The sequence below is a fragment of the Lithobates pipiens genome, unplaced genomic scaffold, assembly GCF_037356315.1.
Source record: "Lithobates pipiens isolate NorthernLeopardFrog02 unplaced genomic scaffold, aLitPip1_a1.2 Scaffold_13, whole genome shotgun sequence".
In the NCBI taxonomy this organism is placed as follows: Eukaryota; Metazoa; Chordata; class Amphibia; order Anura; family Ranidae; genus Lithobates; species Lithobates pipiens.
In genome coordinates this window covers 198439099-198464250 of record NW_027507718.1, presented here as the reverse complement: position 1 = coordinate 198464250, position 25152 = coordinate 198439099, and the positions used below count along the sequence as shown (strand labels likewise).

At 39.5% G+C, this 25152-nt stretch overlaps 2 protein-coding genes across 5 annotated transcripts in view; one reads left to right on the top strand and one right to left on the bottom strand.

Moving 5' to 3' along the window:
* Window positions 1-19637, bottom strand: part of SLC26A1 (solute carrier family 26 member 1) — a 96711-nt gene extending 77074 nt beyond the window's left edge. For all 3 annotated transcript variants that reach the window (XM_077476099.1, XM_077476100.1, XM_077476097.1), the window contains exons 1-2: window positions 19402-19637; window positions 7313-7442 (exon numbers count right to left, since the gene is read on the bottom strand). The gene's annotated coding sequence lies outside the window, so the exon portion shown is untranslated. The remainder of the gene's footprint in view (window positions 1-7312; window positions 7443-19401) is intronic.
* The window catches only part of IDUA (alpha-L-iduronidase), a 256317-nt gene that overhangs the window by 100588 nt on the left and 130577 nt on the right, over window positions 1-25152 (top strand). The gene's annotated exons all lie outside the window — the stretch shown is intronic.

Sequence of the window (25152 nt, the reverse complement as noted above, 5' to 3'; positions counted from 1 at the left end):
GACTGTCCCTCACTGCCTCACACACAGCTTCCTGCCTGTCCCTATTTAAACTGACAAAACAGAGGCTGCTGGAACAATAACTTGAATAGCACTTTTGTGGACCTAATAGTAACAGCTAATGATTAAACTGACCCTGCAGCACACAGCGTCCTGTCCCTCTCTCTACACTGACAAAAGACAGGCTGCTGCAAAAATCAGTAGCACAGCAGTGCCTCAAACCTATATCCTGAACTACACCTAACACCTACACCAGTCCTGAAAAGAACTTTTGTGGACCAAATAGCTAGCGATTTGGGTCACTGCAGTCTCTCCCTGCTCCACACAGCAACCTCTCCCTATAGTGACAGAAGAAAGAATGTAAAATGGCCGCCGGATCGGGTCTATTTATAAGTTAGGGGGGATGTCCAAGTGTCCATGTGCTGTTATGTCTCAATTGGCTGTCCTGTACCCCATGATGGATGTGTCATCATAGGTCAAAGTTCTTTTACACAGTAAACGCGGAAGTCCGCCGGGCGAACGGTGGCAATAGTCCGCCGATGGGGCGAATAGATGAAATTTGCGGCGAAAAGACCGCCGGGCGAACCGTTCGGCCATCCCTATTGGCCACTATACCTGGATATTCCTAACAGGTTCCATTAATTTATGTTCTTATTTTTGTAGGTCTTGTAGACCAACACTAACTATCAATAGACGACAATGTCTGTATGCACTTTTCCTTATACTACCAGTTTCTTTGACATCCTGTTCACATGAAGCTGGCGCACTTTACATAGTAAACCAAGTAATTAATATAGGTATAAATATAATGTAAGTAGTAATTAGCATTCACAACTTTGTGTCACTATGACATCATGCAGCCAGTCAATTTCCTTCTGTTCCCTACACAATCTCTTCCACCTACATCACCAATTTAACCCATTCATCTTTTCTCATTGCACGAGTCTGTGTGTGTGTGATCATACAAGTTTGGGTGTTTTCTACATGTGTGATCTTCACACACGCATTGCGCATGGACATATGTGTTGTGTGTGTGTGTGTGTGTGTGTGTGCGTATATAAACAGTATCTCACAAAAGTGAGTACACCCCTCACATTTTTGTAAATATTGAATTTAACCACTAGAGATCCGCGCTATAGCCAAATGACGGCTACATTGACTTCGTCCCGTGCACGGGTGGCCTGCGCGCCCCCTGAGGGGCGCGCGCGGCGCACTCTGTGATCAGCGAGTCTATGAGACTCGCCTGATCACGGATCAGAGCAAGGGGTCGATCCCGCCCCTTACCACGTGATCAGCTGTCAGCCAATGACAACAGAGCCAGTAATCGGCTATTCCTCCTCCTCGCGCTGACAGCACGAGGAGAAAAAAAAAGAGCCGATCACCGGCGGCCGTGATCGGGACATCAGTCCCGATCACGGCCAGCTTACCAGTGCCCACCTGCCCCCTGCCAGTGCCACCTCAGTAATTAAAAAGTGCCACCCATCAGTGCCCATAGTGCCACCCATCAGTGCCCACAATCTGCCTCAACAACGGTGTTGCACCCTAGTGCCACATATCCGTGCCCATCAGTGTCATCTACCAGTGCCCATCAGTGCCCAGCAGTGCCACCTATCAGAGCCACCTATCAGTGTCCATCAGTCCCATCTATCAGTGGTACCTATCAGTGCCCCTTAGTGCCACCCATCTGTGCCATCTTATCTGTGCCCATCTTTGCCCATCAGTGCCGCCTTATCTGTGCCCATCAGTACTGCCTTATCTGTGCCTATCGGTGCCACCTTATCTGTGCCTATTAGTGCCACCTTAACTATGCCTATCAGTGCCCACCAGTGCCGCCTCATCAGCGCACTTCAATGAAGGAGAAAAATGACCTGTTTGCAAAATTTTATAATAAACTATTAAACATGATTTTTTATTTATTTTTTTATTTTGCATATTTTTTTGTTTGTTTAGCAAAAAAATAAAACTCTCAGCTGTAATTAAATATCACCAAAAGAAAGCTCTATTTGTGGGAAAAAAATTATAAAAATGTCATTTGGGTACAGTGTTGTATGGCCGCGCAATTGTCATTCAAAGTGCATCAGCTCTGAAAGCTGAAAATTGATCTGGGCAGGAGGGGGGTTTAAGTGCCCAGTAAGCAAGTGGTTAATTATCTTTTCATGTGACAACACTGAAGAAATGACAGCTTGCTACAATGTAAAGTAGTGAGTGTACAGCCTGTATAACAACAGTGTAAATTTGCTGTCCCCTCAAAATTACTCAACACACAGCCATTAATGCCTAAACCACTGGCAACAAAAGTGAGTACACCCCTAAGTGAGGGGTGTACTCACTTTTGTGAGATACTGTGTGTGTGTGTGTGTGTGTGTGTGTGTGTGTGTGTGTGTATATGTATGTATATATGTATGTGTGTATATATATATATATATATATATATATATATATATACACACACACACACGTTCTTTATGCATCTATATACATATTATTGACTTTTTTACCATTCAAATCTCTGAGTATTTTTATTATATTTTTATCATCTTTTATTTTGTATAATAACTTTTTCATGTATACACCTGATACTATCATGGTTCTAACATTCTGATTAGCATCTGCAATTCCATCTATATCTATTTGGTATCTGTCTCCTATAGAGCGCTGCAATGTGGAAGGAAATACTACTGGAATAAAGGAGAATCCGCCTATAGAAATGTACCATCCATCATGTGATACACCTCCCATCCAGTAGTTTCTGTCTATATAGGCCTACCACAGTATACACACCAGTTTTCATTTTTTTAAACTCTGATGAAGAGGAAATCCCTTTGAAACACGTTAGCCATTTATTAATTTTAACCCTTGAATGGGCATCAATTTTTACAATTTTATCAAATGAGAATATTGTATTTATTTATGAACACGTAGTATCTTTCTTTGTATATACCAATTTGTTTAGCATAATCTTTTTTTATCTTGATTCATGCGTTAGTTCACGTGCCTTTTTTTTTTTCATATATAGCCTTTTGGACGTCCCCTAGTCTGTTTAGGCAGCGGGGCATGCATGGTCACTTTATATTTATCATATCATTAGAAAATACTACCATCCTTTACTAAGGCCCCCTCCCCCCGCACTAGCACAGGAGAATGTGTTTTCTGTTTAAACCTATACGCCACGTTATGATGTCATGTCCTGGCTGGCGGAGGTAAACATTGACGGGGACTCTGCAATTGTTTATTTTTTTATCTTGGTCTTTCCACCCTAGAGGAGAGATGTGGGGTCTTATAGACCCCACATCTCTCCATAAAGAGGACCTGTCATGCACTATTCCTATTACAAGGGATGTTTACATTCCTTCTAATAGGAATAAAAGTGATCCAAAAAAAATTAAAGAGAAAGTGTAAAAAAATAAATAAAAGTAAAATAAACAATAAAAAAAAAATGTAAGCGCCCCCATCCCTGCATGCTCACACCCAAAAGCGAACGCATACGTCATGCCCACATATGTAAATGGTGTTCAAATCAGACGTGAGGTATCGCTACGAGATTAAAGCGAGAGCAACATTTCTAGCCCCAGACCTCCTCTGTAACTCTAAACTGGTAACCTGTAAAATATTTTAAAGCACCAATGCAGATTTTTAAGTACCAAAGTTTGGCCCCATTCCACAAGTTCCATGTTAGGTATCTATTTAGTCACCATAACATCATCTTTCACATTATACAAAAAAATTGGGCTAACTTTACTGTTTTTTTTTTTTTTTTAATTGCTGCTCAAATACCGTGTGACGTAAAAAGTTGCAACAACGCCATTTTATTCCCTAGGTTCTCTGCTAAAAAGAACATATATATATATTGGGTTTGGAGGTTCTGAGTAATTTTCGAACAAAATAATTATGATTTTTACATGTAGGTGACGAGTGCCAGAATAAGCCTGGTATAGAAATGGTTAAACAGTTACATTCCTGGAAGGTCAGTGTTGCTACCAGTCACATTTGCTTGGGTCCTCAACCAAACTGTCAAACCATCAAATGGCTGGTGTCATAACTGATCGCATGTGCAGCATCATGGCACATCAAACAGAAGCTGTAAAGCACAGGAGGATTAAATTCTGCTTTAAGGCTGTTTTTCAGATCGGCCTCTACAAACTCGGCAGTGCCTAAAAATGGAGAGCAGCTGAGAATGTGCAGAGCAGGGTGAGACAATGTATTTACTGGATTTTAAACCTTGTATACATTTATTTTTAATGATTTATATAACTATAGCTGCAAAAGGGGCCAACCTGAAGTGATCTAGCAGGATTTAATTTTAAAGTTCCACTTTAAAGGTATCTTACTTGTGTTCCTAAAAGCCTTGCAGCAATTTTCATGCAACCAGGTGTGTCAGAGGGGTTATTCACTGAGTCAAGGCAAAGAGCAGAGGACCCAATCAACTGTGGGTGTAGCGCAACAGTTTATTTTTATTTTTTTCAACATGCTGATGTAATTTCAAAAATAATTTTGCCATATTTTTTTAAAATCTTCAGCTGCTAGGTGGCAGGAAAGGCACTATAACTAAATCTACATTTTAAGTGTCTTCTACTGGTTTGAATTGCCTTAACTGAGTTTAAATTACTGTAAACTTTATTCATTTAAAGTGCCCCTTTAAAAATTAAAAGTCAGCAGCTACACATACTGCGTAACTGCTGACTTTTAACATTAGGACACTTACCTGTCCTGGAATCCAGCGATGTCGGCACTGCAGCCAATGTTAACATCGGCTGGTTGGGTGCTGCTGCCGCCATTGCTGGTAACTGTGCATGCGTGAAGCACGCTGTCTTCACTCACTGGCCCAGCAGAAGAGGAGGAAGGAGGGGGGTGCTGACGTACTTCTGCGCGGCCCGGTCTCCCAGAAGTGGGGAAGGAAACCTTCCAAAAACAGGTCCCCATTTCCCCCCTCCCCACCCTTAAAGGTGGCAAATGTGGTACCGGAGGGGAAGGAGGAGACGAATAAGCGGAAGTTCCGCTTTTGGGTGGAACTCTGCTTTAAAGTACTCAAGTTAAAAAGCTGATGTTTGTTTAGTTAGAATATAAACATTATAATATAAAACATTAAAATATAAAAATGGGGTAAAGGGAAAGGTGTTTGCTGAATCATTCTGATAGTGTGTAATATACTGCATTGCTGAAATGCACTCAATGAATCAGGAGCTACAGAGTTTATCTGTTGAGTTACAATCAAGGTGGCATTTTTGTAGTCCTGTTAGTTTACTTTGAAATAGATTTATGATAACCTTTATAACTGAACTATACAAATCAAAGACTACATTTACCAGTGCAAAGATATTAAGTAAGAGGTCAAGCAAGAGTTTTGAATGGAGTATTTGGGTCTAAAGGCTCGGTTTCCACTAGTGCGACTTGTCATGCGACTTGGGACTGCAAAGTCGCATGACAAGTCATACCCCATGATTTCCAATGAGTACTGTTCATATCTGTGTGACTTTAAGTCGCAGCTGCTACAAAGTAGTCCCTGCACTACTTTGGTCCCACTTTGATGCGACTTGTGGTCCATAGACCTCAAGAATACACAGGCATTGCTTCAAGTCGCGGCAAAAAATTGTGACAAAATTGTGCAACTTTGGGGTTACAATAGTGGAAACCGAGCCTAAAGCAGCATTAAACACAAAATTAAACATTTTTTTAATTGCAGCTTATCAATTCTTAGATGTGATAGAACTTGGTTTTCTTTTCTTTTTTTTTTTTTAGCTTTTTTTCCTTTATTCTCACCTGGTGATCCAGCTGTGCAGATAATGTGCAACATAAAAGATTGCAACTGTCACCATTTTTACTGTACAGACCCTTTTCCTTCAGGAAATATATAATAGAATTAAAGTTTTAAGTAATTATCAAGGAAAAAAAATGCAGATTTTACATGTGTGCGAAAAAAATAAAAACATTTCTCTGGATGTGAAGTGGTTAAAGTGCATGTAAATCCTAACAATGAATTTATTTTATTTTGCCCCCTTTTGGTCTTTTTAATTTACCATTGAGATGATTTTATTATATCACTTTGATGAATGCAAAAAAATTCCCGTTAATCCTGCAAAAAATATTGTGAGCTGGCAATGTCCTATGCCCTCTTCTACACTCTTTTTCAGTTCTATCTGTGGTCTACAGAACACGTTGCCCTAAGTATTGGAGATGGTTTGTAGTAGTAACACTTTTACTAGTGTTGTCACCATGCAGACAGAAAGTGTATTACTGACAGGAACACCAAATGAAAATAAAGAAAAAATACTGAAATTTAACTAATGCAGTTCCCACCTCTAAGAATGCGTAAGCTGCAGTATATGAAATTTGTGATCTTGGGCTTAGTTACACTTTACCTGTCCAAGTGTACATGCTTGCTTGCTACTTCAGCAGTTTTTCTACAATTAAGATAATGTATGTATCACAGAACTGAACAGGTGAAATTGGCATACTGCACCTAAGGCCCCTTTCACATGGGACAAACTTGGTTGAGATCAGCAGGTGATCTGTCCACTGATCATCTGCTGGTCAAAGTAGAGTGGGCAGATGTCAAAGGCATAAACTGAGCGGACACGGACAAAGCCTGCTCTGCTCTATGGGCTGCCGGAAGTAAATGGACTCTGCTGTCCGTTTATGACCTGACTGCCCTCTGATCAGATCTGCCCAGATGGAAGACGGAACCCCTCATGTCTTTTATTTTTTTTGGCCCGATTGGACCCTTTGTGTGCAAGGAACCAAAGAAGCATACCAGTTGGCTCATTGGAATACAAATTATTGTGGATCTAATAATGGAAGACTTTTAAAAGGTCAGAACATATACTGACCTTTCCCTCCATCTTCAGAATTCTAGAACATGATGTCACTAATCTTTTTGGGAGATTCCTGGGGAATGATGAGTACCCCAATTTTAACCAGAAAATAATTCAACCCAGTACAAGTGTGTCTCCTTATTAGATTTGGGATCCTCATTGTTCCCAGGATTTCACCAGAAGATGTGACATCACCCCTACCTAAGTAATGCAAATAGAAGAAGAATGTAAGGTATTTCAATTTCTAAAATATATAACACATTTCTACATTGGGAGGGGGCTCTGATTTATTAAGCAGACCTTGAATTTACTGCCAGGTCTATTTTTCAAAAATTTTTTTTTTTTTGAGGTCCATCACATAATCTGTCTGTTAGCTACTTCTGGCATAACTTCTAGCAGAACTCTATCAAGACTCGATAGACTACTCAGTCTTTTTCTGCTATCACTTTTCTATGTTTCCATGTTTAACCTCGCTGCTATCATCACAATTGTTAAAATTGTCTTACCAAGTGATCTTTTTTTCCAGGATTTCTTCTTTCCTCAGATGTGTTGACGCATATGAGCTTTAATATGTACTAATTTGTGGGCTGGTCCTTATGAAGACAGAGAATTCTTTTACGAACAGGCTTAGGTTACCTGTAAACATCACAAGATAATCACATTATTGTCATCATTATTGTAGCTAAGAATTTAGGAAATAAACACTTGTTCTAAGCTTACTGTTGGGACTCCTATGCTTTGTTGTTAGCACAGTTTAGTTAGTGTTTGAGAATCATATGGGCACTTGACCCCCTACACAAACAGTGGCAGGGCCATAACTTTGAAGGATGTTAATTATGATGGACAGGTTTTTTAATGGGCAAAGTGTGTATAGGCATTCACGGTGTCAAAAAAATGTTTAATAGGCTGTTTATAACACAAGGCTTTAGACAGGGACCAACTATAGGCTTAACAAACATTGTTTAATTAAAACATTTCTAACAATTAGTTTTGTATTTCTAACAATTAGTTCTGCATTTACAATTTAGCCACTAGCATTTACAGCTCTGTTTCATAGTAACAGCCTCAGTAAAAATGCAGAATATTACAATTGGTACCAAATCTTTGGATGGACGTGACAGTCAGTTATTTCTGTCAGTGTCACTTCTGAGGCAGAACCCAATGCTTAGCACAGCAGTTTCTGTTTCACCAATCATAGCCATAAAACCCCTCTGCTGGAATATGGTGTATGAGCTCTTTTGCAGGTGCCGAGTAGTACCATGTCTAAAAAAATAAATAAATAAATAAAAAGTGCCATGGCAAAACCCTAGCTGAATGACTGCTAAATTAAAGTCACCAGATTTTCATGCTGTCATTTAATTTTTACTCAGTTTTTTTCAGTATGCCCCACACCTCTGACGATGCTGATTGGTGGCGAAACACACAATGTGTGCACCTCTCTAAACAATCTATGGTGATATCCATCTAGGCCGGGAATGACCTGGGTGCCAGCCCATTCCGCAGCCGTGGTAAATATAGAAAAATTATGAAGATGGCGGCACTCCAAAGTGGTTAAAATTGGAAATACTTGTCACCAGAATGGTGTGGACTGGAATAGAGGGAACCAAATGCACGAAAATGGAAATAATGTACTTTATTTAAGATAAGTGAATATAGATATAAAAACATCTCCAATACCAAACAGTGTACAACAATCCAACAACCAGATAGTGACCCACAAATAACAGACAAAACAGGTATGTACAATGGATGGGGAATACCAGAATCGTAAACTTAGCCAGGCCAGGGTCATAAACAGGAGATCAGCAGATTGGGGCAAGGAGCAACACAGGACAGGGGAAAGGTGGAAGGGGTCAGGCTGCAGGGCAGGGGTACAGGAATACAGGATCACAGGATGGACAGGAACAGGTACAAATACAGGTTCAGGTTCTCAGGATCACAGGATACAGGTTAGGGCTCAAGGACAATACCAAGGCAAGTGTGTGAGTGTTTGCCGGGTATAAGTACACATCTCCTGCAATTATTCTCGGGTGACGCCTGATCGCAGGAGATAATGTTGGCTCCACACTGCCAGGGGACAACCACTGGTGGACACCAGTACTTCGGCCCAAAGGTCAGACAGTGCCACTAGAAGGTGAAACCTTTCCTGACAGTTCCAGCCTGCTAGGAGACACCCACTGGTGGGCATCAGTACTGACGGCCAAAGGTCTGACAGCGCCACCAGCAGGTGAAATCTTTCCTGACAGTACCCCCCTCAAAGGAGCATCTGAGGACGCTCCAACTAGCCACAGCTGTAAAAAGTCCATGGCATCAAGCCAGGCAGTGGGCAGAGGCATATCAAGCTGAGCATGAAAAAATTCCAAGGCATCAAGCCAGGCAGCGGGCAGAGGCACACCAAGCTGGGCATGTAAAAAGTCCATGGCATTAAGCTGGACAACAGGTATAGGCACATCAGGCTGGGCAGCTGACAGAGGGAAACACCCATCCCAGGACAGCCAGTAAACGTGTTTCACACGTCAGTGCTTATTATTACTCTGGAAATGTTGGGAGGAGCCTAGCCAGTGATGTCACATGAAATGGTATCCTGGCATTTTGTTCTGATGTGTGTCTATGTTCCTTTTGAACCTGTAAGTACCTGTCTATTTTAAATAAAGCTGTTTATTTACGATAAAATAGTATTGTGGCTCCTTTGGTTTTCTTTGGATTGACAAGTTAAAGGTGATGTTTGAGAGATTCTAATCTTGCATCTGACATCGTGGCTATGAGACCTGGATAGTTGATGATAGCAGGGTCAGTGTTAGTTTGAACACACACACACACACACACACACACACACACACACACACACACACACACACACACAAATGCTTAATGATCTCCCTTGGAAATCAAAGGAGTTGGTAAGAGGCTGCATACCTGTGGTGGAGGATTCACAGTGCGCATATTTTTATGTCGATTGACAGCTGTCACAAAACTCACTTGGATGCAAAATATCAAGCACTCTAATAAGTGGACTTTACTTTAGAAGAACTTTGTTTTTTTGCACAAGTCGTATATAGTTAAATATTGATTTACTGAATTGCAATTATTCACTGCGGCACTTTTAATGCATATATTTGCATGCTATTAATGTATTTACTGTGCTTTGTTTTAAAAGCACGCCATTTTCTTAGATTATAATACTAGTTTTAGTATTCTAGCTATTGTGGTTGCTGCATTCTTATTCATTTATTTATTTTTCACATAAAAACAATTTTTTTATATGCTGGGACCTAATGTAGACCTATTTTAGTGTGGTAGCTTGTTCCATTTGTTCTTTTTTGTTTTCTTTTGCTGTATAGGTCTTCATGAGAAAAAAAAAGAAAATTAAGAAACTGTACCTTTCACCATTCACTTGCACATATATATCTAAAAACATTTGCAAATTGTATTGGGTATAATATTTTGCATAGGGAAGATACATATACAGAGAGATAGGATTGCTGCACACCCCGGATAATGTAAAATGGAAAGGTTCCCCAAAAGGTTTTTTTTAGCAGCGAAGTACGTAAGTATTAAAAGATTCAGGGAAAATTTTAATAAAATGATTTAACTTATTTATTAACAATTAACATGTAGTAAAACATGAAAGTTAAGATATGAGCTTGGCACTGGGGTATACCCATGAGGTGCAAATATTAAAACATGAAAAAAAAATACACGGCATTTACATAGCAAACATGTCAATCAAGACAACTGACGCGTTTCGACCCAATTCATTAGGGTCTTCTTCAGAGAATAAATTTGCTGTAAAGAAAACTATCACATTTTAATATGTGGAGTGGAAAAAACGCATGGATGATCACATAAGCTCAAAGAACTGTTACATATACTTTTACATATATATATATATATATATATATATATATATATATATATATATATATATATATATATATATATATATATATATGATTATTTTTTTTTTTACTTAAAATAAATAACTAATCTATGCTCAAGAATATTGTATGTGCAATCAATATTATTATATGTGCATTCATTTAAAAAAATGATTAATAACTTTTTAAAGGACTGAAGGTTTTATTTTCATCGCTGTTTGTTACTAGGTTTAGGAATGGTAACTTATGGTTTATGATAGAGCTGAGGATCACACAATTTTGGGAACAAGTCATTTGAGTATTTTGAAATAGCGAGGGGATAAATGTAGTAGACCTTGCTTTGTCTACAAATCATTGGAGACATAATATAAAGTACAGTAAGACTTGTGACATGTCAATAGTACATAGATAAAAGTTTGAGAAAAACAGTTGCATATGTTGTAATATGAAATATTATAGTAAATTAAGACTCAGTACAAGTTCTCTTTTTCCTCACACAGTATGAAAATATTATTTTAGCTGTGCAGGTGTGTGTACATAAAATGCAATTTACGCAACAAACTTATCTAAAGAGGATTGTTTTTGTAACTTGGCAGCAAGTTACCTGTTGCAGTAATGCATTGATAGTAGGTCATTAAAAATAACCCAATCTCAATCTAATGTAAGAACGTCATATGTTTTTGTAGATGTTTATTTGATAAGATTTAAGCTATGGTAGCCTTAGGCAACCTATTCTTTCCAGCTTGTAGGACATGCTGACAAAGGTCTACTGGGATTTCAGTTCTAGAACTAGTACAGAGACTTTGTTTTTGATGTCAGGTGTTGGGTTAACTGGTGTCACTGAACGTTTGCAAAATTAGATGTTAATCAAATGTATATTAAATGTTAAGGCAATAACTTGAATACATTTTCTACCCAAAATGGCTTCCACAAAATATGGTCTTTTGATGGAGCAATTTTACATATTTTCCTACAATGAATTTTTTTGGTGTAGCTTTATCAATAAATTGAGTTTTGTAGCTCCAGAATCACCTTTGCACATCTGTATAAAAATCAATAAAGTGATATTTTTAAGGCTCATTCAGTAAGTCAAAGCAATGTGCAAAGGGCGGCACAGTGGTGTAGTGCTTAGCACTTTCACCTAGCAGTAAGAAGATTTGCTGGTTTGAATGCCAACCATGACATTACCTGCCTGGGATTTGCATGTTCTCTCTGTGCCTGCGTGGGTTTCCCCTGGGTACTCCGATTTTCTCCCACACTCCATGCTGGTAGGTTAATTGGATCATGTCTAAATTGTCCCTAGTATGTATGAATGTGTGTTAAGGACCTTAGAGTGTAAGCTCTTTGCGGGTAGGGACTGATGTGAATGTACAATTTTATATGTAAAGCGCTGCGTAAATTGACAGCGCTATATAATTAACTGAAATTAAAAAAAAAAAATAAGTCTGTAGTAATTTATGTTTCAGTGTTCCATCTCCAGTGAAGTAAAAACTTGCTGTTTGCTATTGGTTAGTGCACATCGCATGCCATTTTGCTCTTGATGATTTTTACTGAAAAAATGTTTCAGCTGCCTCTGCTGACCCTCACCTTTTGAAGATACCTTTTGTCTGCCTGTTATTCTGACCTTTGACTTTCCAATTCACTGACCAGGAACAAGTATGCAAATCAGGAAAGTCAGAGAAAGATAAAAGTCCCATAGGGATCTGCCTAAATGTTTCAGTAATTCAGAAAATTATGGAAGTCGGAGAGTTAGAATAACAGCCAGACAGTATTTTCAGAAGAAGAGGTCATCACTGGCCCTCTGTGCTTATTTTTATTTTTTTAGCATTTTCAAGTACGGGTGTTTTTGGGGACTAAACATTTTTGTTACATTTGATTGTACACAGATCTGCTATGTAGACACCCTCCCTTTTTCAGTATATGAAATGTGTGCTTATCTATATCTATCAAATTGGATGTGCACACTCTTATGGGATGAACAATAAAAGAACAATTGTTTGGGAATCCCTGAAACTCCCAAATCGTACCATAAAAAAGTGAAAGAAAGCTGTACTCGGGAAATAGGGAAATCTTTACTTTACTTACTGTGATTTAACTGGGCATCCTTTTACCAAGCAAAAATATTTCATAAAGCAGGAGAGACCACTGTTGGGACTTTGGCGCCAGTACCTTCTGGTACAGTAGGCTTGGCCATTAACCCAAGTCATCATTCCACCCATGTGACAGTGTTTGGGCCTTGCAATTGGCCACTTGTACTGGGGCAATGTCACATGGTCAAAAGCTCGACCATAGCCAGAAGCTCCAATAGAAGAATGTAATGGGGAGATAGAGCAAGGAAGGGGCAACAGAACAGGGCCAGTGTCAGCTTACATAAGGCAAGGTTGATGCTGGGTTACAGGGAATATGAGCATGAGGCCATAGGGTAGGACATTTCTGTCTATGCTGAGGGCTCTCCATTGAAATCTAGAAGTGTAGATCTTACCATGCTTAAACCTATTATATCTATCATTTCATGGCTTACTCCATTCCACAATTCCAAGGAATAGAGGCAAACCTACAATATGGTGTTGTTTTGTAAAGTTCCACAATGTTCATGAATAAAAGTGCTTATGTTTTCAGTGTTCTGCTGTCTTCCTATGTTTCATAAAAAACATTGTTGTCAGAATTGCTGCATGTGAAACAAATGTGTAATTTAATGCAGTCACCACCACTGCTAGGATTGCTTTAAATTAAAAACCTTGAGAAGTGGTTGATTTTAAATGTAATTGAAAAAACAGGTTACAGATTATGATAGGAAGGCGACTTAAAAAATAAATGGGGTTTAGTTACTAAAGGCAAATTCACTATGCACTACAAGTGCACAGGGAAGTGTCGTCGCTGTAGATCCGAGGGGGACATGCAAGGAAAATAAAAAACAGCATTTTTGCTTGTACATGACTTCCTCATTTTGATCTTCCCCTCAGATCTACAGTGGCTGCACTTCCAAGTGCACCAGTGGCGGTGTGTCCATAAAGGGCGCCCCCCTCCCCTGTCACCGTTCTATCACCATAGATTCATGCATTGCATGAATCGATCTATGGTAACCGCTGACACCCCCTATTCGGGCCGATGGCCCCTTTTTGGGTGGAGGGCATCTGAATTACAGCAGCGGGCTGTTTTTTGGAAGCACCTGATTAGAGCCGTAGGCTCTAATAGGCACCCAAAAAGGTGAACAGTGGGCTCAATGCGCTGTTCACTCAGCTGTGTGTTAGCAAAGCGAAGGAATTCACTTTGCTAACACTGAACCACCTCTCAGCCAATCAGGTGCTCAGGTCTGTTACCTGGTCAGGTGCTTTGATTGGATGCCTGATAGAGAGGACGGGAGAAGACACAGAAGAGCGTGCAGGACACCACCGCTGCGAGACAGGTGAGTGCAGGGCGATGCAGCATTTGATGGGGCATAGTAGTGGCTATTGATGAGCACACTGGCAGCATTTGATGGGGCACAGTAGTGGCTATTGATGAGCACATAGGCAGCATTTAATGGGGCACAGTAGCGGCTATTGATGGGGCACAGTAGTGGTTATTGATGAGCACACTGGCAGCATTTGATGGGGCACAGTAGTGGCTATTGATGGGCATACTGGCAGCATTTGATGGGCCACAGTAGCGGCTATTGATGGGCACGCTGGCAGCATTTGATGGAGCACAGTAGCGGCAATTGATGGGCACAGTGGCTGCGTTTGATGGGCACAGTGGCGGCAATTGATGGGCACAGTGGCTGTGTTTGATGGCACAGTGGCTGCAATTGATGTGGTTTTTTTTTGTTTGTTTGCGCCCCCCCCAAAAAAAAATTTGAGCACCAGCTGTCACTGAAGTGCACTTGTAGTGCACAGTGGATTTGCCTTTAGTAAGCAATGGGGGTTACTTACGAAAGGCAAATCCACTTTGCACTGAAAGTGCACTTGGAATTGCAGTCGCTCTAAATCTAAGGGGTAGATCTGAAATGAGTGGAAGCTCTGCTGATTTTATCATCCAATCATGTGCAAGCTAAAATGCTGTTTTTTTTATTTTCCTTGCATGTCCCCCTCGGATCTACAGCGACTTTACTTCCAAGTGCACTTTCAGTGCAAAGTGGATTTTCTTTTAGTAAATAACCCCCAATGTGTCCTATTTCAGTAGACTTGCCAATTAAAGAGGCTGAAACATTCAAGAAATGTTTCAAGAACAATAGTTATTCATTAATCTTTTTATAGTTCTGACTGAAATACTACTCTTGTAAACTTTCAGGGTGTGGGCACTATGCGAATAAGTGGCAGAGGTAACTGTTCTTACTATGACTTTTAACCAGGTCTTTGGCTACAGCTGAATAATATGGTATACTACAGTACTGGCAAAAAAATATAAGGCTTTCAGCCAGAAATTGCACATGTGTAAACCATAACAAAGTGAAAGTATTTCATAGTTATCCCTTGGATATTTAATAATTGCAATCAGCCTATATAAAAAGGAATAACCGAGAACAGAGAAAATTATTTGGTTCCTTGCACAAAACTTCCTCTTTGGAGCTTGCATTTGACTTTATATTGTGCAGGACTTACTCTAAACTGCAACATTCAGTTTGCAGCTCAATATTCATATTATAATTCAGTGTATGAAGTACTTCAATAAGTAAATTTCATTAAAACTGCAAATTGAAATTCAGAAAAGCATGGTTGTTACAGGCATACACATTATGGGCCACCCCCATCAAATCATTCTCTGCAGCTATTACCTTTTGTACCACCACCCCCTCCTTTTAGAATGTAAGCTCTATGAGCAGGGCCCTCCTGTACCTTTTGTATTGTACTGTAATTGTGTTGTCTCCCCTATACATTGTAAAGCGCTAAGCTGTTGGCGCTATATAAATCAATAATAATAATAATAATATTAAAAAATAAAGTGTTTTTTGTGCCTGTCCCTTTTACTCCACATATCATAGCTGTCAATGGTGGAGTTTGGACAACAAATAATTCAGGTTATTTGGTGTAGGAGGTCAGCATCTACACTTTACATCCCTCTTTGCTTTAAAAACAATACTGTAAATAGGTTATATTTAATGATCTAAGGTTATGTTACTGATCAAATGGTTTAATGATCTAAACAACTCCACTATTAGAAACTATGGAAAAGGACTTTAGATCACTCTTTTATTAAATAGGTTATACAAAATATGGTATTATTATAATTTTTTTTCAAATTGAGGACATAAGTCATTCACTACAGGGGAACTAGTGTTTTTCAGTAAACTAATTGATTCCTACTGTATATGCTGATTAAATAAGGCAATGTACATTTTACATGCTTTGTTCTTCCATATTTTGATTATTTTTTTACATGTAGATTTTTTTAATGCTTTTTTTATAGTTCTTTCCAATAGACTTGACAGAGACGAACACAGTCAATCTTCTATAATACTATGTAGGAGCATTGTTAACTGCTTTCCGCCCAGCCTATAGAGAACTGGAGCTCTCCCATTCTGGGTGGACGTCATAGGATGTTCTCCCGGGATCACACCTTGTGTGAGCCCCACAGACCACTCTGTGGCGCAATCTGTCACGCGCTGTGTCCACCAGACAGCGGATGACAGATCAATGTACCGAGCTGCTGCTAATACCATGTGATTGCTGTAACCAATCACAGCAGATCACATGACAATTGTACACAATTGTTCCATTCATTGTGTATTATTCTAAAGACCTCTGTGATTGGTCAGTGATTTCTTGGTACAGACAGGGTCAATCACAGATTTTTTTAGTTTCATTTTCTAACAGACTAAATAAAATATACATTGATTTTGTTTTTATTTTTTTACCAAAGAAATGTAAAAGTATATATGTTTGCCTAAATTTGTGAAGAAAAGTTATTTCCGAAATGGTATAACCAAAATGAAGAATTCAAGATTTTCAGTCTTTTTTCGACAGCACTGAAAGCTAAAAATTGGCCTGAGCAGGAAGGGGGAGTACTAACCAGTACTAATGTGGTTAAAAGTGCCTTACACCACTGCCCTTATAAATGCTTACTCCTTTATCCTTACTATTTTGACTATAGAATCCTGCATATCAACACAATCTTAGCTAATGGGGGAATGGCATCCCCTTTTAATGCGTTTTTCATACAATGCGGTCTGCTTCCTCAATAGAGAACAGTGATATCTATGCGAAGATCGTGTAACAAATATAAAAAAAATAATAATTTATTTTTCCTAAAAATCTTTGTTATATGATCATTTACAGTGATATTACCATAGTATGGTACCTGTAAAGTCTGAAAATCTACATCCTATCTGAACTGGCAAACATTAGATCTTGATTCAAATAGTGCCTACAAATAAAGATAATAAAGATAATATACTTGAATAAATATTGACCTTGTGTATTTGTTACCATGATCTAAATTAATGAAAATGCAGATTTTTTCTTTTGGAAAAAGTAAGTACACCCTTAAATGTATCACCTATTTAAATCCACAACATTTGAACCCAGTGTTTCAGATTGGGCTCCACTGATTAGGGATTATGCAGGTGGAACCCATGTTATTTTAATATCAGATATCTAGGGTCTGGTGTTCTCATTGCTATTAATGTGTGTGGTGTCATCATGCCAAGATCAAAAGAGCTCTGTAAGACTCTCAGAAAGTTTTGGATGCCTAGGAGTCTGGCAAGAAATTTAAAAATGATTGCCAAATTAGTTGAAAATAGTTGCTCCAGTGTAAGGAAAATAGTCTACAAGTGTTGGAGACTGCTAATTTGTCCATGACCATCTGGTTCAGCAAATTCATCCCAGGGGCTTGCCATTTCATGGTAAAATAAGTCGTCTGAGAACCCAAAATTTTATTGTGGGTTGTTCAGGTAACACTTTCAACATTCGGAATAAAAATACATGCATCTATAGTTGAAAAGAGATTTCATCAATTCAACCTGCAGTTAAGAAAAAGCCTTTGCTGTTCAAAAAGAACATTAGAACAAGATTATAGTTTGGCATGGAACATATAGGCAAATATCAGGCCTTCTGGAACAACATGCTGAAGTCTGATGAATCAAAGATCGAGTTGTTTGTCACAGTAAGGCTAAGTTCACACTTAAAAATGCTCCTCAAATCTTATACAAATGATCGCATTGGACAGCACACGGTGCTGGTCACATTATCAAAATATGAAGTGTTAGTGTCGCTTTGTTTCAAAATTGAAGCCTTGTGTTGAGTCAGGAGGCATTGGAAGCCTTTCAACGTCTCCCATTCAAGTCTATAGTAACGCTTCGCAAACGCTCTGGCAGGCGTTTGCATCGCTTTTGCGGGGCACTAAGATTAGTTTATTTCCCGTAATGGAATAGGCAGCTGTGGAGTGGTTTTAACACGCCTTAAGGCTCATCAAACGCTTCAAAACTGCGCTTAGGGCGTTTGGGGAGGGTTTTTAACTTGTCATTAACGCTTGTAAAACGGCAGTCTAAAGCCCATATTAAAGCTCATTAATGCACGTCTAATGCTTAATCCCTAACGCTATAGGAACATTTGTTCAGCGTTAGAAATTTAGTGTGAACAAGCCCTAACACTATACCTATTTTTCACAAATCAGAAACAGTATTTGAGGAGAACTTCATAAGTGTGAAGCATGGTGATAAAGATGCTATTGTTTGGGGTTGCTTTGCTGCTTCAGAGCCTGGACAGCTGACAGTCACCAAGTCAACTATACATTCTACATCATGTGCTTGATGACGTTATCTGTCTAAAAGTTTAGGTTGAATCTAAATTGAGTCTTTATACACGGAATGGCTCAAAAAGGAAAAAATAGAGGGTTATGGACTGCCCTAGTCAAAGACTTAAAGCTGTTTAAATTTTGTAGAAGGTTTTGAAAAGAGCAGTTTACGCGAGTAAACCTACAGATATCTTGCAAATGAACGCATTTTTCATGGAAAAGTGGTCAAAAATGTCACTGTCAGAGACTGGTGGGCAGTTATACAGAACCCCTACAAGAAGAAATTTCTACTAATGGGGGCAATACCAGCTTTAAGGTTGTACTTATATTTTCCACAGTACACCAGTACATCTACTGACATTTTTGTTTTGTATGTAAATTAATGAAAGGGCATTTTTTCTATTTGCTCCTTTTCAACTAGATCACTTTTATCTGTAGACAGTGAGTGAATAAAGAACTAATGTTTGCATGTTCAAATATGTTGAAATGGACCACAACTTTCATGGGGTGTATTTTATTTTTCACATGACTGTATGTATATTACTAAACAATACACAAAAAGTAGATTTTCACACATCAACACTTTTTAATTATAAATATTCTTTAAAATAGAGGCAATGGAGCACAAATTGCAATATAAATACCTTACCTTTACTTCCCTTTCTACCTAAAACTAGGCAAAACGATAAAAAAATTCTATGTCCCTTCAAACTAGATATAAAAAAAAACAAAAAAACAAAAACTGTAACTAGCCTTACTTTTGCTCCTGATTTGCACTGTGACATGTTATGTCTAGATTTTGTTTAAACATTAAATGGATAATTGTTCGTGATTATTACTTATGCTTTCACCAGACAATGAATGCATCAGCTGACTTTTTAAACGGGTTTTAACCCTTATGCAATAAGTTTTAAGAATGTATAACTCTATATTATATAAACTAAAAACATTAGCTGTTAATACTATTTTAATCCTTTGGTATGGCAAAATTCGAGCAACCGACTTACCTTATGTATGTTCTTTGTTGAAAAAAAGTGTACAGAAATATGTAATTCATTAAATCATTAAAAATGAGCAGCGCTCTTATTTTTCCTGTTCTACAATTGTCTGCAGCTTCTGTAAGTCTGTCTCTATGTCCAGTATGAGTGAGAAAATAAAACTGTAAAGATAAAGTTCAAAGTTGATTTACTGCATGAATTCAGGCTCCATACTACAGACAGAAGTGCAGAAGAATGTGCAATGGCAAGCCTGTTTTCCTTATATATGATATGAGATTGCTTATTAACTGTTCACAGGATGAAATTATGCTGAGACATACTCATAACTTCACTGAACTTTGAATCCGTTCCTATTTAGTGTTGTCTACGGAGAGTAAAAGATTGGGTTGTGTCCTGAAATATCAGCTAATTATTAAATTTATTATGCAGAAGTAAATTAACCCTTCTAGAGAGAAAAAGAGAGAGAGAGAAAGATGGTGGGGTACAGTAATTCACGTTCAATTACTTTATCATTTTAATTTAATCTTGTGTCCTGGGGTAGGATTAGCGAATGCTAAAGGCCCATTAGTTTTACTATCAACTTATGATGAATCTGACACTATTTAAAAATATATTTAAGTATGTATTTGTAACTCAAAAAGTACCCTTTACAGTATTGCTCTCAGCCTCCTCCAAATCTCCAAATTCCTTTTATTTTTATTTTTTTATTGCTGCTGTGATCCAACTTCCTGTTTTGAAGGTGGCTATATTAATTTTGCATGGTTCCATTGTATGTAGGAACGCAGTCACCCTCCTTTTTTCCCCTTGAAAAACGCAGTCACCCTCTCTTGCTTGCTCCCGAGATGGACTTTGCACTATGGGATTTATAGTGTGCATGGAGCAGTACTTGTACCTGCAACTAACATGGAAGTTGGGGGAGGGGGGCAGAAAAACACAATGGGAATAATTTTATATTTTCATGAAAAAATAGAACAGAGCCATTACGTTGTTGATGTGTATATCATGTATTTACATTAATTGAAAGAAAAAAAGATATAATTTAGTGTCGCTTTAATTTGATCATCAGTAGGAGAATAAACATGGGGTGATAAGAGGTCAAGTCAAGTAGAGCCCAGAACATTCCTTATAAGATATATACAGTATCTCACAAAAGTGAGTACACCCCTCACATTTTTGTAAATATTTTATTATATCTTTTTATCTGACAACACTGAAGAAATTACACTTTGCTACAATGTAAAGTAGTGAGTGTACAGCTTGTATAATAGTGTATATTTTCTGTCCCCTCAAATTAACTCAATACACAGCCATTAATGTCTAAACCGCTGGCAACAAAAGTGAGCACGGCCCAAAGTGTCAATATTTTGTGTGGCCACCATTATTTTCCAGCACTGCCTTAATCCTCTTGGGCATGGAGTTCACCAGAGCTTCACAGGTTGTTGCTGGAGTCCTTTTCCACTCCTCCATGACAACATCATGGAGCTGGTGAATGTTAGAGACCTTGTGCTTCACCACCTTACATTTGAGGATGCCCCACAGATGCTCAATAGGGTTTAGGTCTGAAGAGAAGACATGCTTGGCCAGTTCATCACCTTTACCCTCAGCTTCTGTAGCTTCTGTAGCAAGATGGTGGTCATCTTGGAGGTGGGTTTTGGGGTCGTTATCATGTTGGAATACTGACCTGCAGCCCAGTCTTCAAAGGGAGCGGATCATGCTCTGCTTCAGTATGTCACAGTACATGTTGACATTCATGGTTCTCTCAATGGACTGTAGCTCCCCAGTGCCAGCAGCACTTATGCAGCCCCAGACCATGACACTCCCACCACCATGCTTGACTGTAGGCAAGACACACTTGTCTTTGTACTCCTCACCTGGTTGCCGCCACACATGCTTGACACGATCTGAACCAAAACAGTTTATCTTGGTCTAATCAGACCACCACGGGACATGGTTCCAGTAATCCATGTCCTTATACAAAGCTGTTCTCATTTTTCATGTATGCATCCGCCACATTAAGATATAAGATCTGAGATAAGACTGATTGCCGAGCCATACAGCAAATCCCATGATTGTATGTGTGACGAAACATATCGGGGTGTGGCTGTACGGCAATCATCAACATGTGACGTGATACGCTGCACCAGGAAGTGGAAGCTCGGGTTTGAGGAGTGGGTGAGAGTGTCATCAGCTACCACACATCTTGGGTCCACTGCAACTGCATTACATTGCTTTAATATTGCATGGAATTCCTTGCTGTGACAGTACTTTTTGCTTGCTGTGATTTTGATTCATGTGAGTGAAATGGTGGAAGATTAGTAAATATTTTATTAAATTGATTTTACGTTATCACACTATTGGAGCACTTCTTTATCATTTACATGTGGAGAGAGCATTTATATGTGGAGAGATCCTTGGTTTACATGTCTGAAGTTCAGGGATTATCTTTCACCCCCTGTTGTGTGGGTTAAGGCGATTTTAGCCAAACACAAGAGTGTGAGGCAAAGTAAGCTGGTGAGTGTGTTTCTTGAGGGGAGTGGGATCACTGGCACAGAGGTGTGATGGATGAATAGAAGAACAGGACACAGGAATCACATCACTTCATTGGATTGTTTTTGTTATGTTCTTCATGATTTATGGACTTTTTTGTACACAATTTATGTTCACCAAAAATAAGTTTTTGCTCAGTTCTTTTTGGTTCACTTATCACAGGGTGATAGATATATAGTTATATCACTTATTATTTTTTTTCTAATTCATAAAGTGTGTTATTAGTGTTTTCTCACTTACCAGAGGTGATATGAATATTGTTAACACCATTATTATATTCTCTTCACTGAGATAGATCATCACATTTTATTTTATTTTTTATTTCACTATTTTTGGGTTTACTTTAATAAAGGATTAAATACTGTTCAAAATCCATGTCCTTAGTCTGCTTGTCTTCAGCAAACTGTTTGCGGGCTTTTTTGTGCATCATCTTTAGAAGAGGCATTCTTCGGAGTCGACAGCCATGCAGACCAATTTGATGCAGTGTGCGGCGTATGGTCTAAGCACTGACAGGCTGACCCCCCACCCCTTCAACCTCTGCAGCAATGCTATTTCACAAAGACAACCTCTAGATATGACGCTGAGCACTTCTTTGGTCAACCATGGCGAGATCTATTCTGAGTGGAACCTACCCTGTATGGTCTTGGCCACAGTGCTGCAGCTCAGTTTCAGGGTCTTGGCAATCTTCTTATAGCCTAGGCCATCTTTATGTAGAGCAACAATTATTTTTTTCAGATCCTCAGAGAGTTCTTTGCCATGAGGTGCCATGTTGAATTCAAGGCGTGCCATTAGGAAGGTAATTCGCTCCCCCTTATTGAGTTTACAAGTCATTTTTAGGATGGAGGGTGATCCCTTTTCCAACTAAGCGATTCTGTTTTTGATTATTTGATTTTTTTTATGACATGTTGGTGTTATATCTTTCACTTGCATGTTATACGTTGCACTGAGGTAAATACAGCTGGATAAAACAATGGTGTCTGCCTTAGTTTCAGGCTGCAAAGCAACAAATTGTGATTATTTTAACCACTTACAGACCGCCCGCCATTGTTATACGTCGATACATTGATGCTAAACACCTTTGTTATGTCAGCAGAGAGCTGCCATAACCCCAGTATGTTTACTGGGCAGTCCTCTTTCTGATAAAAGTGATCTCTGCGGTGGATTCGCCGCAAGATCGCTTTTATCAGGGGCGGGACAGGGCCGGTCATCTCTACCACTTACTGGAGCCATCAGTAGTGGCGGAGATGATCAGGTCCTTTCTCCTGTGAGGCATGGAATCGAGTGAATGAAAGATGGCCCCTACTCGGCTCCATATCATTGTATGACGGAAGCGACGTCAAATGTCACTTCCGCCCAATGGTCTTAAAAGGGAAATTTTTTTTATATTTAAAAAAAATCTTTTTTTATAGCAATTAAGTTTAAATGTGGGATCTGCGGTCTTTTTGACCCTAGATCTCACATTAAAGAGGTCCTGTATATAATGTGTTGTGCCCACCGTGTAATGTGCTGTGCCATGCAGCAGTGCCCACCATGCTGTGCCCACCATGTCATGTGCATTGCCCACCATGTAATTTGCTATGCCATGCAGTGCTCACTAAGTAATGTGCTGTGCCCACCATGTAATGTGCTATGCCATGTATTGCCCACCACGCCATGTGCTGTGCCATACAGTGCCCACCATGTAATGTGCTGTACCTACCATGTAATGTGCTGTGCATTGTCCACCATGTCATGTGCCGTGCAGTACCTGGAATGGAATGTGCTGTGCAGTGCTCACCATGTCATGTGCTGTGCCCACCATGTAATGTGCTGTGCTGTATCGTGCAGTGCCCACCATGTCATGTGCTGTGCTATGCATTGCCCACCATGTGATGTGTTGTGCAGTGCCCACCTTGTCATGTGCTGTGCAGTTCCCACCATGTCATGTGCAGTACACATCATATAATATGCTGTGTCCACCATATAAGGTGCTGTGCCCACCATGTAATGTGCTGTGTTGTGCAGTACCAAGCATGTCATATGCTATACCCACTATGTAATGTGCTGTATTGTGCAGTGCCAACTGTGTAATGGGCTGTGCCCACCATGTAATGTGCTGTGCCATACTCATCATTGAATGTGCTGTGCAGTGCCCACTGTCATGTGTTGTGCCCACCATGTAATGTGCTGCGCTTTGCCCACCATGTAATGTGATGTATCCACCATATAATGTGCTGTGTCCACCATGTAATGTACTGTGCTTTGCCCCCCCCCCCCCCATGTAACATACTCTGCTGTGCCACCAATGTAATGTACTGTGCTATTACTCCCCCCCCCCATGTAATGTACTGTGCTGTGCAACCCACAGACTCACCCCCTCACAGTCTCACCCCCCTCTCTTTTACCCCCCTTACTCCCTCTCTTACCCCCTTCACCCCCCTCTGTCCTGCCACCCTCTCTCTCTTTCACCTTTTTCTCACCCTCCTTCTCTCTCTCATCCCCTTTCTCTTTCTCTCTCTCTCTCTCTCTCTCTCACCCACTCTATCTCACCCCCTCCATCTCATCCCCTCTCTTTCAACTCCCTCTCTCCCTATCACCCTCTCTCTCCTCTCTCTCCTCTCTCTCCTCTCTCTCCTCCCTCTCTCTCATTGGATGCTGGTCGGCAGACCTTTTTCACTCATTCCCCTTCGACAGATGCCATTGCCAACCTGGCTGCCGAACACACAAATGTTGGGCTGCTTATATTGAACCAGCCGATGCTGCCCAATATTCATCCCATGTGTGCTAGACTCAAATGTAGTGCGAAAACAATCGCAGATACTGTAAGACATGCACCAAGCAAGCTTACAATTTCTGTTTCTTCACAAAACTTACTTTAAGGCCATTTCAGTTACAGCTGGGCATACAAGATATTACTTTTAATGGCACAGGAGCCATAATTATTAAGTCTAGAGGGGTAAATATAGGCCTTCACTTCACTTTTCCCAGTCTCTGATGTACAGGAATTAGTAGACTTGAAGCGTAGGTTTATACTACTTAAATACAAAATTTATAATAAAAAATTCATATTAGTTACGGTTTACATATTGAATCATGTTTACGGTAATCCTCCATGCTCACCTCCTTTCTTTGCAAATTTGGGGACTTTCATGAAGGTGTAAAAATTCTAATCTCCCTGTCACAGCTTAAAATGGAAGTAAACCCTTCCAAACAACTTTGACCTACAGGTAAGCC